A 13,192-nucleotide genomic window follows, 5' to 3' on the forward strand; every position below is an offset into this window, starting at 1 on the left:
TCCTCAACTAAACCACATAGAAAGAATAAGACACAACCTCCTATAATTCAACTCGAGTGGTCTCTGACTATACAGGCCATCGAGCCACTACTCGTACTCACAATAGAACTAGCATCCGAATATATTTTGATCCAGCCTTGAGGGGGGCACCAAAACATGTCTATTCTCACCAAAGGTAGTTGTTGTGAGTCTAGGGAGGTTAAGGCAAGCAACTCCTTCAACAAGGTAGAACCCAACTCTATCACTCGCTTGGGGGTGATTCTCCACCTTTGGAATGCCAAGGTATTGCGAGCTCACTAGATGCCCCAACAATTAATTACAAATTTTTAGAACCACTCCTCTAAAATAGAGAACTCCGATTGGGAAGGATGAATACCGAACTCCATCCACTCTTTGAAGGATTCCTGAGTAATGTCACCCGAGCGAATGGCTAACCCCCACTAGCTAGCCATAAAGCCCTTGCAAACAGGAACCTACACAACAAGTGCATGACGCCTTCAACAGGGTCGTCACAATGAGGGCAGCATGAGGAAGGAATAATTTTCCTGCTATAACATTAGAGATTGCTCGCCAAATGAAATTTTTTAGCTTGGAGGGAACTTTAAGCTTCCAAATTTTAGCCCACACTTTGCAGCAATAGATCTTGCAAGCTGACAATTGGATTTCATTGAATATTTTCCATCATTGGTCGACTTCCAATGTTTAGGATTATTCAACATGAGCTCTTTGACCATGTGAATGTCACAGTTTGTAGGCATAGGGGTGAAAGGTTTGTGGCCCGATAGATCTGGTATCCAATTATCTTCCCAGATATGGGCTGAGCTTCCATCACCTATGTGCCAAATAAGACCTTTATTAAGCAGAGAGAGCCTGTAACAGATACTCCAAGACCAAGAGGGGCATTGACCAGGGCTAGCTGAAAGTAAAGAGCCACTTGGAAAATAAATTCTTTGAAGGACAGTCTCCCAACAAGAATCTGGATTTTCAAGGAGTTGCCAACCAGCTTTAGAAAGGAGAAGCCAATTAAAGCTCTTTAAATCACGAAAACCTAGTCCTCCATGCCTCTTGTATGAACAGAGACGTCTCTAGCTAATCCAACTTCTCTTTTTCTCCTGATTTTTCTAGCCCCAATAAAAACCGACAAGTTTACCATTTTAAGTGGTTTAAAGCTTATCCAAAATTTTGAAATGGCTCATAATGTAAATTAGAGTGGAGATCGTAGCTACTTTGATTAGCACTTCTCTACCTGCATGGTTCAACGATAATCTTTTCCAGCCCTAAAGCTTGAAGTCAAATCTCTCCATTATATTAGCAAAGGTATCAGATTTGTTCCTTTCGATACTGCTTGGCAGACCTAGGTACTTGGGTAGACCATGCCCCTCTTTGATACCAAGAATTCTTAAGATGATCCTTTTGAACATGCAAGGGGTATTCTTACTAGTTGACCAGAAGCCTTTGCATAGTCTACTAGGTTTTCTGAGATGCACCGCATTCTGGAAATCCACCTTGAAGAATAATAGGTAGTCATCAGCATAAAAGAGATGGAAGACTTCAAGGCTATTGTGCTTGAGTTTCCGAGGCTAGAGACTCCCTTCCAAGATAACATTCTTTATAGATTTCGAGAGAGCCGGAGCTGGCAAAATGAAAATATAAGGAGAAAGAGGGAAAAATGAAAATATAAGGAGAAAGAGGGTCTCCTTGACGGATCCCCTAGTAGGATGAACTTTGCCCCATTGAGTCCCATTAATGTTGAAGGTGTACATGAGTGTGATTAGACAACTCCAAATCAAGTTCCTCCAATGCCCGTTCAATCCCATGCACTCAAGAACTTTCAAAACAAAAGACCATTCAAGATGGTCATAGGCCTTGTTGAGATCTAATTTAATGGCCACGTAAAAGGTTATCCTTTTTTTCAATTCTTTAAGGAGTGCAATTCTAATATTATCAAAGATGAACATACTTTTGACAAAAGCACACTGAGACTGATCCACTAATTGAGGCAACAGGTGTTGAAGTCTAAAAACCAAACAATTAGCGAGAATCCAATAGGAGACATTGGAAGACTAATTGGGTGATACTGTCCCACCTCAATTCTGCATTGGAGAACCAATGTTGAATGGTATAGATCAGGTCCGGATTGATTGTTTGCCAGTAATTTTGGAAGAAAATTATGGAGAAGCCGTCTGGTCCTAGCGCTTTGAGTCCCCAATAGAGCAAGTTGCTTTGCGAATTTCATTCGTTGATAAAGGAGCACAGAGGCCCTCATTCATTTCCTCAAAAAACACAAGAGCTATCAGATCAGTGATACCATTATCCAGATTTGGATGGGAGGTAGAAAACAAACTTTCAAAGTAGTCCAAAATAACAAATTCTATTTCAGTAGGAGTATTAACAATCTGCTACTAGTGGAGTGATTGCACTGAGGTTCTACATCAAGATGCTTCTAGAGAAGCTGTTGTTGGTACCTTGAGGTGCTATTATCATTTTGAAGAGCTGGCAGCCTATTCTTGAGATTTGCAATTCTGGACTGAATGCTTCCAAAATCCTCTCTGTTCCAATTCTGGAGGGCTTTCTTACACTTAATTATCTTGGCACCCAATGATCAAGCAGGATGAGACCATGAGTTTTCAATATCTAGTTTGCAATTCTGGTGAGACATCCACATTGCTTCAAAGCGGAATGGCCTAAAGTCCCTCCACACATATGGGAAGCAATTAAGGATAATAGGGGCATGGTCCGATCCCTGAGTAATTTTGTTGTAAACCCAGGCCTCAAGGTATAGAGTATGCCAAGAGATTGAAGCAAGAAAGTGATCAAGCCATTCCCATATTCTACCATAAAAACATTGGTTGGCCCACATGAAGGCTTGGCCAAAGCACCTCAAATCCACTAATTGGCAATCATTAATAAAATCATTGAAGTCCCTCATGCTTCCGTTGATTGTAGAAGATCCACCCTCTTTTTCAGACAGAGAAATAATAGCATTGAAGTCACTCATAAGAAGCCAAGGGCTAGACAGGTTATTTGTGATACTCCTGAGCTCCTTCCAGACTCTACAATGGAACCTGTGATCTGGGTTACCATAAATAAAGGAAGACCTCCAAGTGCAGTTTAAAGTTAAGATTGTGAGTTATATATCAATGATATTTGTAGAAGAAGAGAGGACATTAATATTGATACCATTTGACCATGCAATTAATAATCCTCCAAAGAGGCCCACTGGATCCACTATGAAAAGGTTTGGAGTTCTAGAGCGAGTAAAGATCTGAGTGAGCTTACTAGTTTGAAATTTTGTTTCAAAAAGAAAGATCACTTGAGGGTCATGGGACCTGATATGCTCCTTAAGAGCTCGAATTGTTGAGGATCGATCCAAGCCCTGGCACTTCGAACAGAGGATCTTCATTTCTCCCGATAACCCTGACTTCTCTTCAGGGTCGTCAATCCTTCCAGGTTTTGTTGAGAGCAAGATATCAAAGCATAAAGACTCTAGGGATAGAGGTGTAAAACGGATCGTGTTGTGAAAGCCTACGAACCATCCTGGGCCATGCCACCCTCTCCAATGATAATTTGGGGGTCAGCCTGGCATGGTCCACAGCTTAAGCTTGTGTAGGCCCATGCCGTGCCGTGCCTCAAGCCTAGGCTAAGCGGGCTATAGGTCGTGTTGTTGGCCTAGGTCATGCCAGGCTGGGCCATAGGTTGAGCCTTGGGCATGAGCCAAACCGGGCCATACTGGTTATCTTTTTTGGCATTTTTTCTTTTTTAATTTCTTTGCTAAGAAAAACTAAAATATTTAACTTTTCTTTGGGAACTAGTTGAAAAAATAAGAAATCTAACAAAGAAATGAAAAAAATAATACTTAACCAAATAAGAAGTCGAAGAGACAAAGACTCAAAGTGAATAAAAAATTGGAAGAAAAATAAGAATTTTATTTCATTTAAATTTGAATGATACAAAGCATAAAATGGTTGGACAAATGAAATATGAAAATTGGAAAATAGAATAAATTAATAAAATATAAAAAATACAACATAGTTACGAATTGAAAATAAAAAATAATTATGTTATTAAAAAATATCAAATAAATTAAATAAAATTAAAACAAAATTGACAATAATTTAAAAAAAAATGCTATACAACTATTGAGTATACAAAAAATATTGACTTCATCATTTTCTCCTATTGTTCTTGACTTTGATCATCTGTTTCAGGTGAAACATTAGGTGTAGTGTCATGCCCTCAATTATAATCAATCTTTAGCATCCATCCAACCTTTAAAGTAGATGCACATCTCTAGACTATCATCATTCATACAGCTTTTCTTGTTGTCAATCACCCTAGTTCTTGCACTAAAATATGACTCTGATGGAACTGTACACACCATAGGGGTTAGTAGATCATGTGCCATGGCAACGAGAACTAGATAATTTTTTCATGTTCATGCGACCAAGCTAAAATATCAAAATTATTTGTTCCTTCTGAGATGAAAAAAAATCACCTAAACTAGAAAAGTTTGCTTGTAAATAAAATTTAAGTTCAGTAAATGAATTTTTTGTCTAAGGCAATGGATTTTTGCCTCTTACTTATTAAATAAAAAGGTTTTTCCCTTCCACTACTGGACTCAAGTTTAGAAGTGGAATATGTAGTTGTGCAAGTTGTAGAATTTTTATTATTCTCTCATACTTTAGATTCATATAAACTATCCATTTCAAATACTAAACTATTAATTTCTTCTTTTTAATTCCAATTTCAATATTCATATTTTCACAATTTGTTTCAAGTAAAATATCTAAACCATCTTTCCTAATCCTAGGATCTAATATTGTAGCTAAGCAATAAAGATGAGAAATATTCTCCCAATATTATTTAAATTTATTTTCCATTATTTTAACAGTACTTTTAAATTATGGATTCTTTCTATATTTTGCAAAATAATCACTAATCATCATTAATTGATAAGCTAAATTATAACTAGATGGATGATAAATACCCGATAATTCATTGGTTGCATTATAAAAAGTTTTGAAAAAAATCTCTTATACAAATTGCCATGTCCTAATCTTCCTCAAATATAATATCAATAGGCATTTTTGCATTATAAAAATCACTAAGAATTTGTTTGTGAGAAATACAACTTTCTAACATTGCATAGGTAGAATTCCATCTATGTTTAACATCTAATATAAAATGTTTATATTTTAAACTATAATTTTAATGTAAATATTTAAATTCTTGTTTTCTTGCTCCAGAACATTTAATATATATAATACAATTTCTAATTTTAGAAATATGAGTAGAAGTAATATTTAAAGCATCTTGAATACATAAATTTAAGATGTGACATGCACATATGGTATGAAATAATTTACCATTTAAATATGGTTTTAATTGAGATTTAAAATATTTATTGTTGAACCATTATTACTAGCATTATCAAAACTAATAGAAAATAATTTATTGCCAATTCCATAAGCATGTAAAGTATTTAAAATACTTACAACAATAGATGGGCTAGTATGTGGCCATTCAAGCCTAGTAAAACTTAAAATTCTTTTATTTAAAATCCAATTTTCATTAATAAAATGATCGGTAACACAAATATAGCTTATGTTAAATTTAAAAGTCCAAATATCAAAAGTAATTGCTACTTTAGAATTAATTTGATAATATATAAATTAAATTTTTTATATGAATAAAATTTTTTTAAAGCATCTAATTTAATAGTATTACTAAAAACTTTTTTAAATTGTGGGTTTATAGAATTTTGGAATCATTTTTCAAGTTTAGTATTTTCAGCTAACAAAAATGGTTGTTCGGCATGTACAATGTATTTTGTGAATTTTTGCCTCATTGTTCGGCATGTACAATTTGTGTTTGTGTTGTTTCTCTCCCTTCTTCTTCTTCTTTCTCATGGGTGAGCAAATGTCTGCCTAAATGGCCAATACCACCCTTGCTACAATAGCTGAAGTCTTTCTTACATTTTTGCAAATAGCTCTTTCTCCCTTCCCCTAAACCTCCTTTACTTTAAATATTTTCCAAATTGGGCTAATCAAGTTAGTGACCTTCTTTTTCTTTCCTCTAATATTAGTACTAGGCGTGGAAGTTCTATCAATATCAATAGCATCCATGTCGGTGAACATGTTGGGGAATTGGTTTCTGGAGGAGCTAACCATTTTTTTTTAATTCTAAAAAATAAAAATTAATTTAATTGTACTTACCTAAATTGCCGGTTCAGAATCCAAACTTAATTTCAACGATTGAAGCCTTTCAACTTCAAGAGACCAAGCCTCCAAAATTGCTAACTTGGGATACTTAAGCTGTTAAGCAAACATTTTTCTTGTTGAAACATCAATAAAGTTGAGAATTGGAGAATCAAAGAATGTATGAGAGATTAAGAAATTGAAACTTAAGAAAGTATGAGAACTAGAGAAGAGGTTAAGAAAATTGCTGAATTGGTGTGATGCGAATGGTAGAGGATAAGGCTATCTATAGGAATTGAAAATAATTTAATTTCCCAAATACCCTAAAAACTAGTTAGTTGTTAGGAGAGGTATTTTGGTCATTGTAAAGTTATTTATCTCTTTACCCAAAATGCCCCCCTAAACTAGTTGTTATATAGTTGTTAGGGGCATTTGTGTCATTCTTTCTCCCCCCAAAACCAAAATATATAAATACCCTTATATAGTTCTTTATAGTTGTTGGAGGGCATTTGTGTCATTCTTTCTCTCCCCCAAAATCAAAATATATAAATACTCCCTGTCTAGTTGTTGGGGGGTATATCTGAAAAAAAAAACCCAAAAAGCTAAAACTAGCCATTGGGACTAGTTCATCGAGCGGCCCAAGCATGGTCTACGAGTGATGTCATGCCAAACCATGGACCTGAAACCCCAGGCCAAGCACAGCCTGAACCATCGTGTCGGGCCTAGCATAGCCCATGTGTTGTCATGTCGTGTTATGCCGTGCCATGCTGGATCGGTTCAAATTCGGGTTGGGTCGTGCTTGGCTACAAGCAACATGCCCAATTTACACCTCTATCTCGGGATGCCCTTTACGAGCGTCTGCCATGAATTCAGAGGTCCTATTGGTAGTTGTTGGTCTATCAATGCCAAACACCTTCTCCGTGTCATCCCCCAACTCTACAATCTTAGCCTTCTTAATAGGTCCTTGGTTAATAGGGTGGAAGGCTCTTTTAAGTTTTTTTACGTCCAGCCGGGTCCATTTCTTCCGATCAGATTTGGGGGCATGGTGGTCCGGGTCCGTAGCCTCCTAGGTTGCAGATTAAAGGGTAGAGGGCTGACCTGAATAAAGTGGTAATATGATCAATGATAACTTCCTTTTTGGTTGCATTCTGTGAAAGGATGTCCAAAGAAGTTATGGTATTTGTCTGATATGGTACTGATCCCAAGCATCCGTCACAGACACCACCTTGTCGCTTAGTTTTATTTTCATACTCAACCGAAGGGCCAACCATCACCTTAGTACTATTGATACGCTTCTGTCTCTTCCTGGTACTCAAATTGATTTGGTGATTTTCTACACACCTTTGATTGCCAGTTGCTTGTAGGTGCTCAAATGTTGTCTTGGGCTAGTGAATGGCTACATCCGCCCGTTGTTGGGTAATTGCTGCGAGCATTAGTATGAACTCTTGCGCTTACTCCCCTATCTCCAGTGTATGGATCGTCACCTTCCACCTCTTGAAGGAGAAACTGACGTTCTTTTTTAAGATGATATTCTGTCCGCAACCAAGGTTCCCAAGGTTTGGAGTTGAACTTCTTAAGTCTTGGACCTTCCTAACCAGAACCCATATCGTCTTCCATATTCGACTTGGTATTACTAGATGTAGCTCGATACGAATAGTTCCTTTCATCATGTCCTAATCTTCCGTAGTTGTAACAAAAAATAGGAAGTTTCTTAGGGCTCTCTACGTTTCCCCTTTAGTGGATACCCTGCCTTCAAAGGTAGGGACACCTCTAGTTGGACCAGTATAGGAATATAATCTTTCCATGTGTGCCTCTTCATGGGTAATTTTAACTACTTGATGACCTCTCCCATGATCGCCCCAAACTTCCAAGCCATGATTTCAATCATCTGGTCCACCGGGAGACCTTGCAATTGTACCCAAAAAATACAATGGTGTAGGGGAATCTCCTTCAAGCTAAGACCAGTCATATAACGTTGACAAAGGATCAGGTTTTCATGAAGCTCCAAGGACCTTTTTTGGCAAAGCATTTAAGCTCCACCTCCTCTGCAAAAGCAAGAAGGAACCTACCATCCACTTCATCCCCGACATTCATCCCCTATCATCCCCAACCCTGAACTAGCATTCTTTTCAAACCATTATGGTTTATTTTCTTCCTGGTGAACACCATGCAAACTAAAGCAAATCCTCTAGGGGTATCGATTAGAGTCTCTTCCTTTCCATCATTTTCTTCTAATGCTTTGAATTTCTTGTTCCATCCCTTGGATCGAAAGGAAGAAAAACAAAGGGGTGAAAATAGGAAGGTGACAAAAAAAAACACTGATGGGGAGAAAAAGGAAATATATAAAAAAAAAAAAAAAAAAAAAAAACTTGCACGATCTACACTTGATCAGTGATGATGCACAATCTACTCGCTCCCTCATGTCTAGGGATTGGGCTCGAATAGGGTTCTGATCTGGTAGTGTCGAGCTGGTATCTATACGTCCGAGCTAGAAAGAGTTGTAAAGAAAAAATGATTATAGTGTCTGGGTAGGTTTTATCCAAGAGAATACTCTGATGCTTAAGTTAGTATGGGGATTTCGTGAGAATGTGTGAGAGATTATAAGTTTGGTGGATTTGGGGTCCTTTTATAGTTATCTGATGTTCAGGTGCCATTAGGCAACATCTTTGAGTCTCTAGCGGAGTTGTTTCTACAATTTAAGGCATACTAGCGTGTCAGTTGCTAGATTTGGGCAGTAGTTATAGGTCGCCCGCGAGTCTTGTAGCGCACAGTTCGACGAGCTACTCCTATGGTCACAGTAACGGTGCCTATAGGGGTGTGGTGCGCAGAATGGTTTAGGTGAGCTCATGTTTGCGATGGCCCGAGCTTGCCCCAACTCGGCTACCCACCTAATGTTGGGTATCACATGTTGACTTGTCAAGATGTCCTGTTGACCTGAACACTGTGTTGTCAACAGCGTCCATGTGCCATTAGTTGAGCAAGGTGACCAAAATACCCCTGATCAATCGGCAAGAGAAAACCTTCACTGACTACACCCAATAAGCAGGAATAGTCATGGTAAGAAACCTGTTTGCCTTGTTCCAAGGTTGAAGATGAAGGTTTTTTCTCTAAATTAATTACAAATCAATTTAATCCCGAATTTAAGCTGGGGTATTTTAATCACTTTACTTTTTCTATTAAGATAACAGTTTATAAATCTAAGTGTAAGTCCAATTTGAAAAGTGAAGATGCTTTAATATTTAGTTGAAATATCAAGGGAGGTTAAAGTCTTTTAAACCCCCCTCCCCCACTCAAGAAAAAAAAAAAAACAAAAAAAACAAAACAAAACAAAACAGAAACAAAAACCTAGTGATCACAAGCCCATTTCTAATAGGACTCTAATATTCCAACCTAACCATTACATTTTCTACATGTGGCAAAAACCATGAAATGAAAGTATTGATACGACCCCACCTTGATTCATGGGTCTTTGGCCCTGTTCGTTTTTCGGTTAGTTATTTACCCATGTTCTTTTATTTCTCATGTAAAAAAAGTAATGTCCATTTTAGCCATAAAAATCCATTATTAAAAAGGGTATTTTTGCCCCATTTAAGTGTTGGCAATTTTTCCTAACCCCACATAAATCTGAAAAAAGAACATAGAATTCTTTGTCAATGAGAACTAAAATCCTATTGACCAACTTTTCCCCCTCTCAGAATCCAAAAAAAGAACACCCCCTTAGTCTTGTACTAAAACAGTGTTGTAAGAAAAAGGAACACTTTCGAAGCAAACCCGGCTCAACCTGCCACCAACGCACACTAAAATCTTACACACCTAAACAAGCATAACGGGTGAAACCTTCACCAAAATTCTGAGGACCCGAGCGCCTCCCATCCGGATGTGGAAATGATAATGCTGTAAGGCCCTACCCGATTACTGGACCCGGTACGAATGCATGATAGACTTTGTATGATCTGAGAGAGAGAGAGAGCATGGTAGGACTTTGTATGAGCCATGTTATCATGTGAGCTATCTATAACTAGGGGAAGAGGACCCCTCACTTATCCTCTTTCCTCTTTCTAATATAAATATAGATATAGATTCTAATTACCACTTAATTAATTAATTAATTCCTCATCATAAAGTAAAACTTCCTGGACCTCTGCTCACTCATTTATCGTCCCTTCGGTTCTACCATGAGAACGAATGAAGACCAGAAATAAGTTAAGACTGCAGCTAACTCGCACATGGTGGTTGGTATCTGATAATTAACAAGGCTTTGAGAATTAAACCACCATATTCGCATAATTAGGAGTTAGTTACATAGAAATATATAATGAGATGAACAAAAAAAGTTGACCAACCCCTTCATCCAATTCCATACACGATAAGGTAAAAGCGTATAATTGAACTATATTTCTTTTGCCAAGTTGCCAACTTGCATGAAGACCAAATAAAAGAGCAAAAAAAAATATCATTTCAACTTCAAGGATTTAATTATTCTTGATTATCATATTTGTTTTTCCAGTCTTAGATGATTCGTCTGAGGGTTTGGACTATGCATTTGTATACAGTTCTGATTGAACATAGAATTTCTCCAGCTGACACCGGGAGAAGGCCTCTGCTCTTAGCTAGTGTTATCTCTTTAGGTGATCTGTTGGAGTCCATCAGTCGATCAACATGAAAAGAATTTTCTTTTTTGCTTCTTCGTGGGGAGGAGAATAACAAAGTTAAAGTGCTTCGTCTTTGAAAGAATCTTACATTAATGGATGTGATGTCATGAGTTACATTAGGGGTGTTCATGGGCAGGGTTGGGCTCAGACCGGGTTTAGCACCTATACAAAGGTCTTTAGTTTGGGCTGGCCCTATCCCTGCCCGGACCAGGCCTAAACGGGCTTGGTTCCGGGCCTATGATCTAGTCATTGTTTTGTTTTTCTAGTACAACTCAAAGATTAGATTTGAAATTTAAAATATTTGCAAAAAAAAATACATTTTAGATTTATTAAAATATTCTAATTTTACTAAGGTGTTGGGCCATGCATAAAGCTAGGCCCAGCTCAGGCCGGGGCATGCATACCGAAGTTTTCCACCAGTTGATGGTCTTTCAGTCCAACTAAAACCATTAAAATGTGATGGTTTGAAGTTGGAGACGATCGTCCAAACAAGCTGCTGTTTTGGTCTAGCAGATCACCCTTTATATTAACGAGTAAAAATACCGTCCAGCTTAAAAGGATTTTTAACCGGTTATAGTTGTCTCAAATAAACTAGGTAGCATTCATATTTAAATAGTATTTTAGGGCTATTCAAAACTTGGACAGAAAAACAATGTCCAACGTTAGAACAAAGATGGCAATTGCAACCAACCACTTCATAATTTTTGTAATAGAGTAGTTGAGATTTTTTTTTTTTCTTTTTTGTAATAGAGTAGTTGATATCGATGTCACTTGATTAAGGGTCCATTTGGTGTGCTTTTTTGGGAAGATCTTCTAGTAGCTTTGACAGTCAAAAGACGTATTAAACTTTTGCATGAAGATCTGAGTAGCCTGAAGCATGTTTGGTAGATGTGCGTCTTTCTGTATCTTTTTACACGAGAATAATACCCGAAAGACACGAGAAGTTTTATTTGGAGCTTCCCGAAATCAGTCCAAAATGGGTTTTTCATGTCTTTTTGGAGTTCCATCTTTTGGTGGCTAGATCTTTCATGTGCCAAACGGAAATAGACGGTCTTCTCGACTTATAAGCAGCCAAAAAATCACACGGAAAGATATGCCAAACAGGTCCTAAAAAAATTTAGAATGCTTAAAAATTTATTAAAAGGTATTATTCCCAAGGCTGCAACCGATATAACAAAAGTTTGGAGCATAAAATCCCCTCCCAAATACAAAGTATTCATGTTCTTACTGCTTAACAAGAAGCTTTCAACGAAAAGAATGTTAATTTTTAGAGGGTTGGATATTGGTGGATCATGTGGTATTTGTGGGGACGAAGTGGGCACTGACCATATATTAATCAACTGCCCCAGTGCTAGACAAGTGTGATTAACTGCTCAGAATACTCTTAAATTGCCTACTGGTTTTAATGGTTCAGTTCAGAATTGATGGAAATACCTTTGAAGTCCCAGAAACGGTCTTCTCTTAGCACAGTTATCAGAGAGAAAATCGTTATTCTTTTATGGCACTCATGGAAAAATCAAGATGAAAAAAAAAAAATTCAACAATAGGAATGTGCCTCTTCCCATCATTCTGGAGAGAAAACTAAATACCGTTTTTTCTTTTAATGGAAAGAGCACTAAACACTTTTATAGAAATAAAATCCTGCTCCAATCCTAGAATTTGCAAAGAGATGTGCTGGATTCCAGTCAAATGGAGGAGCCTATGTTTAGATGCTATTAAAATCAACTTCAATGCTTCTTGTGTTAATTTAAAGGCTTATAGTATAGACTCTACTACGAACAATTTAGCAGAAAGTATGAGCTGTTTGGGAAGCCCAAAGTATAGCTCTCAACTTCAACAAGTGGATTACTATTGAAGGTGATTCCAAGGTCATTAAAAATCGAGTAGAACCCTGTGGAGATTGAAGACGATCATTGAAGATTGCAAGCAATTACTCGTGAAAATAGATAGAGGTGGAGTCTCATCATATCTTTAGAGAAGCAAATAAAGCCGTGGATTGGCTAGCTAATTGTGCTCATTCATCCTCTATAAATGTTAAAAACCTTATGAAAGATTTATTATTAATTTTTGGATTTTTGGGGAAATGCTACCCCCGTTTCTCTGTAGCGGTGTAGCCCCTCATCTCGAGTTATCAGAAGAAAAAAAAGAAAATTTAGCAGTAGTTTGGCCATTCAAAATTTAATTAAAAGAACATTATTTACAATGTCATTAAATTTGAAATTAACACATGCAACCAACAATCGTATAAATTACTTGTTTGAGTGTTGGTGTGGAGTGTGGTGATGGTGTGAAGATGTGATGACAAGAAAAATAAAACAGTAAGAAACAATTCAAAAGCAAAAA

This window comes from Nelumbo lutea, chromosome 1 (assembly GCF_056320005.1).
Source record: "Nelumbo lutea isolate HS-2025 chromosome 1, American lotus-T2T, whole genome shotgun sequence".
In the NCBI taxonomy this organism is placed as follows: Eukaryota; Viridiplantae; Streptophyta; class Magnoliopsida; order Proteales; family Nelumbonaceae; genus Nelumbo; species Nelumbo lutea.